Here is a 6,000-nt window from a genome sequence, read left to right as displayed (position 1 = left end):
GATAAAGAGACTAGTATTCAAAATACTGCTGTAAAAATTATCTTTAATGCGTTCAATGTTCAGGCCAATCACTGTCCTTCATTTATCGACAGACTTCTGATCCCGTACGAAGCCTCGCGTACTCTACGATCATCTCAGCAACATCTTCTTATGGTTCCATCTGTTCATCAGTTATTATATGACACAACTTGCAAAACCTTCTATTCTGTAGTCGCTCCCACTTTGTGGAATGCCCTCCCCTTAGCACTAAGACTGGAAACTAACTCTAATCATTTCAAATCTAACCTTAAAACCTCTCTCTTTAAGGATGCTTTTGAGATTTAGATAAATGGATCACTTAAGTCTTCACCTTCTCCATATCATTCTTCCCATTACCTTTTCAATTTTTTATTTTATATATTGTAAACCCTCCCCTTTTTTCCTGCTGTGCCATGTCTTGACAATTCAAATTTGAATATGTACATATGTCTTTTCCCTTGTTTTTAATTATTTTTGTTTGTTTTATAATGTAAACCGCTTTGGTACTAAAGTGGTATATCAAACCATAATAAACTTGATAAGCATTTGTTACTCAATGTTTGCATCATACATTCATGGATTTCCTTTGCAATTTTCTACTGCAGGAATAAGAACTTCATGATGGCTCAGAGTTCCACACTTGAAAATTCCATACTTTTTGTTGACTTGGTCTAATCAATGATCTTAAACAATGTCATAACATAGTATTCAGCAAATTGGCACTTTGTAAAATAAAATAACACTTTTCAGATACAGTAGCAAAATAATGCTCAGAATTTAAGAAGTTGGTTGGACTGAGAACTTTAAAAAACCTCCTCGTACACAACTGAAGGGTTTATAAGGTATGGAGGGGCAAGTGAGGGGTAGAATTGAGAGTATCAGGAGTCTTCAGCTGGCAGGGCTTTGGGAGTTTCACCAGCCATATCAGAGATGCACCGTTGCTAGGTGGCTATACCACTGGAGAGGGTTATTTTCAAAACCATTAACCTGGGTACATTAGCCTGTCTGAAATTTACCCTCCTCTATTTGACTTTCAGATTTGTGCTTCTGTAAAATGTGTTATTTTATCTGGTACCAAAAGATAGGGGGACCCCTGGCAGTTTATGGTTTATTATTTGTAGGTATTCAACATGGCATGTTTATATCAGAGGATGAAAACACTTGTTATTTTACCCCACAGCACAAACTACCCTTGCTGCTGCTTGTTGTTTATGAAAGTGTAAGACTTAAATTAGTCACCAAAATAATGAGTTTAAATAAAGTTAAACTCTAAAAACACATCACGTTCCTCAGTGTGCCACACGTATTTAACGAATGGTAGCTGTCCTCATAGGAACCATATTGATATTGAAAAATAGTCTTCCTCACAGCCAATTTTTACGATTGAGGCGACTATGTTACTCCTTAGCAGAGTATAAAATTCAAGCCCGGACATTGAAAAATCGTTTCAAACAACGTGGATATCCAAGGCATATAATAAAACAGGCATACACTCGAGCTAAGTATGCTCATAGACATCAACTTCTTCAATATAAACAAAACCTTGAAGAAGAGAAACCGTTGGTATGTGTACAAACAATTCTCCCATCTGGCTTACGATATTAAGAATATTATTCTTACACATTGGCACATCATTCAATTAACTTTGGGACCTGATTGCGAGCCTCCAATATTCGCCTTCAAAAGAGCTAAAAACTTGGGGGAACTTATTGGTCATTATAAACACAAACAAAATAATACCCCTGACGTGATGGGCCACTATATCTGTGGCCATTGTCAATGGTGTGAATACGCCCTAGAAGGAGAAACATGGAGTCATCCACACACAGGTCAAATCTTCACAGCCAAATCCAGAACTACTTGTAAAACTGATCATGTTATTTACATGATTATATGCCCTTGTCCAAAAATCTACATAAGGCGCACTACGAGACCCATGAATATTAGGCTCAATGAGCACAAGTCCCGAGTTAACACTGGAACTGAAACTGCTCCTTTAGTTCACCATTGGTCCTTAATGAAACATAAAATTTCCGATCTTAAATGGCGAATTATTGATACAGTACATATCGGGTGGGAGGGAGGCAATTATGAAAACAATCTAAATATTAAAGAACTTCGGTGGATGTATAAACTTAATACCATGCATCCCCATGGTCTGAATTTAACCAGTGATTGGTTAACTGTGAGTATATGAATGTGATTAAGAGCAGTGCAGAGAATGTGTGAAAGGTCCGTTGTTAGGGTGTTTATTGGCCAGGTTTGGGTCATGTGATCAGGGGTTTTTGACTTATTAGTTCTCCGTATACCGGGGTTTTTTTTCCTTCCGGTTCATCAATTATGGATTTAGCTTTCAGCTAAGACATAGTATGGCTTCTGGTAAGCTTTGTAGCAACTTTTTATACTGTTTTACATTCTACTTATGTCACTGGGTTTCGTTAACATAAATGATTCTATTATCTGTTTTTTTACAGCGTTCTCTTTCCCCGACCCTGATGAAATAATGAAACGCGTCGGTGGGGAATGAACCAGACCCAGTCCTTAAATAAAAGCTAAGTAATCGCTACCATAAGCTACTGTTGCTAGTATAAATTACTGTTGCTAAAATTATTAGGCACAAGCACTTTTTATAACTTTATAACTTATAAATAAAAAGTAAAAAAGTAAACTAAAAGATAAAATCACACACAATATGGTTCCTATGAGGACAGCTACCATTCGTTAAATACGTGTGGCACACTGAGGAACGTGATGTGTTTTTAGAGTTTAACTTTATTTAAACTCATTATTTTGGTGACTAATTTAAGTCTTACACTTTCTCAAACTAATTTCTGTGCGCTTGTTGTTTATGACATGGTACCTATAAAAATTACCATTCATTATTCCCTGTAGTGTACAAATGCTATTATACAAATTTACACTTGCTATGAAGCAGCTGTAAATTTATATATGTACTTATAGGGCAATTCTATAACTGAGCACCTCCACTGAGTGCCCTGAGGATATGCAATGATAGCCTGTTCTATAATGTTATCAGGCACCAAGTTCCATTATAGAATACTGGCATAATTCAGTTATCAGCATACTGATGAGGTGGATTTTCTGTTGGTCTAACAAGAAGGAAGTCAGCAAATGTCCCGTATGTGCTGGTTCTGAGTAATGTGGACAGGATGGAAAGTTTGCAAAGATAAGCAAAGAACTGAGGCAGCCAGTTCTGGAATGGAATGTGCAGAAGCAACATATAAGATATAGATAAACATAGTATGGTCAATGCACAAGGAAGGACAGGGGCTGAAAGAAAGAACAGGCCTTGAGAAAATTATAAAAAATAAAAATGCATGCAGGCATGAAAGAGGAACTAGGACAAAGGTGGTCGCTAGGGAGTTGTTAAGGGGAGGGGATGTATGAGTAAAAACAGGCATGGTGCAAGCATTTTAGAGTATATAAGAAGTGAGGCTAGACCTCTTTGGTATTGGAGAGTTATTTGGAAAATTAATATCAGGGAGGGAGGGAAGGGGGGAGGAGGGATTATTATTTATATAAAGACATTGCTAATAAGATTTTCAAGTGATTTGTTAATTTATTGATATGTGTATTGTACACTTGTTGAAAGATGAAAAAATGAATAAAGAATAAAAAAAAAAAAAAAAAAAAAAGAAGTGAGGCTAGAATAGTCAGGACTCACTCTTCGCATCACTGTGCAGTGCTGTGTAGTAGTGCTGCCCGATTTCCAATTCGAATCAATTCACCGATTCACTTCGGGTGAATGGATTTCCTTTTTAAAAAAAATCGGCCTCCCCCATTCGGTGCCCACGGATTGGCTGTTGTTGCTTCGGGGTGGGGTTACGCGTGGCACAGATTGTTATCTGAAGTGTGTGAGTGGGTGTTGCTCTCGCCTTCTCCCTTCCCCTTCGGGGAGAGAGCTGGTAGGTGATTGGTGGGCGGTCGTGCGGGCGGGTTAGTTCCCCCACTTCCTATGGTGGCTCGGGGCTGGTGAGGGAAACAGTGGGTGAGTGAAGGTTAGACCCCCTTCTACTAAACCGCACTAGCGGTTTGTATTGCCGGGAGCTGCGCTGAATGCTGCGCGTTGCTCTTAACTCTCATAGAATTCCTATGAGCGTTGGGAGCTGCGCGCAAGGTTCAGTGCGGCTCCCAGTGATAAAAACCACTAGCGAGGTTTAGTAGAAAGGGGGGCCTAGTCTAGAAACGGTTCCGCAAACCCCCCCTCCTCGTTGTCTGTTACCACCGTTATGGTGAAGAAGCCCGTGAAGGAGCAGGATGAGGTCTGGGGTCGGCGAGTACAGGAGCTGGGCTCCAGCCTGCCCAACCGCCACTGCTTTGAGTGTGAGCAGCACGGGGTGAGGTAAAGTGACATCACTGTCGGAAGCTTTGTGTGCACCTCCTGCTCCGGCCTCTTGTGAGTATCATCTAATAGGAGTACCAGGGTATTAATAATCATCTCGGCTGGTAATAGGGCTTATGCTGTTCCTATATGTAACATAGTAGATGACAGCAGATAAAGACCTGAATGGTCCATGTATTCCCTCTTTACCTAGCATAGTAATGCAACTGTCTGTTCTGTGCCCTTTTGTGAATTCTAACAGTATTGCTAACACCATAAATGTCCGTGGAAAAAACATAATTGGCCCTGTACTTAGTTATTCCTGCCCACACTTCTTACATGGATTGATTGCTTCCCTACATCAGCTTTAAAAAATGAGCAAAAAGAACAAACTTCTTTGTTTATTTTGTTTACGCCATAGCACCTGTATGGGTAGGAGAGGGCATATGGGGTAAAGAGGCTATAAAATAAACGCACTATGATGTTTGAAAAAAAAACACCCAATTGGAAAGGAAAATCGATTCAATAGGCTGAATCTAATTGAATCGAAATTTTTTTTCCTGAATCGGGCAGCACTACTGTGTAGCGACTCCTCCTCATGCAGAATATTATAGCTGATTAGCTTCTCACAATGAGACTGATACTAATTATAATTTGTTTGATTGATTTTAAGTTCAAATTACTAATAAAAATAGAGTGATTTTCTGCATGAGTGTATATGTGTGGTTACTCTGTTGAGAGGGTTAGCAGTCCCTTCTCAATGTCTTACATAGATCTGGTGAAATTGCAGTTGTGTAAATGCAGCAAGATGTAAGTTGAGTGTATCAGTGGGAGACCCACCCATGCTCTATGCTATCCCATTTATATGTACCCTCACAGATTAGTGCTTAGGTGCTGTACTAGCACTTTTTGTGAGAAAGGGTCCTGATTCCAGCTGAGTTCTGCTCAGAACTTAAAATTAAATAATTGGCTTAACTGGAATGGTAACTGACCATGCCATTAACATTTTTAAAAAAAGATTAAGAGTTCCATGCAGAACAAACGGTGCCTACATCAAGGCATCTAATGACACCTCCCTGAAAAGTAGGAGTGGTTAAAGGCGGAGAAAAGATATGGTGAAACTTAGGCACTGGTAAATTAGGCCAGAAAAACCCTGGCCTAATATACCAGTGCTTACTGGCATCTAAGTCAAGTTAGGTGCCACTAGGCACAATTCTATAAACACTTAGCGGTTGATTGACAATTGCACCAAGCGGTGCCTAGAAGTTAGATGCCATCAAGCACTATTTATAGAATAAGGCTAAAAAGATCTGATTTTATAAATGGCACCTAGCACCTACCATGTGTCATTTAAAGTTAAGTGTCATTTATAAAAATCATACCTAGTGGTGCCTAAATCAAGTTAGGCACCAGTAGGCATCAAAAACTTAAGCACCAATATATTAGGCCAGGGTTTTCTTGGCCTAAAATATCAGTGCCTAATTTAGGCACCTATTGGCACGTAATTTACTCCATGCCCAAACTCCTCCCCTAATGCCTACTTTTCAGGTGGGCTTCTTGGTATAGATGCCTACATAGGACCTATCAAACTAGGCGCCTACCTGAAAATTAATTTTTCAAAAATAATTTTAATTGGTTTT

This window comes from Geotrypetes seraphini, chromosome 6 (genome assembly GCF_902459505.1).
Source record: "Geotrypetes seraphini chromosome 6, aGeoSer1.1, whole genome shotgun sequence".
Classification (NCBI taxonomy): Eukaryota; Metazoa; Chordata; class Amphibia; order Gymnophiona; family Dermophiidae; genus Geotrypetes; species Geotrypetes seraphini.
The sequence above is the reverse complement of the archived record's forward strand: the minus strand, read 5'-3'. Positions refer to the sequence as shown.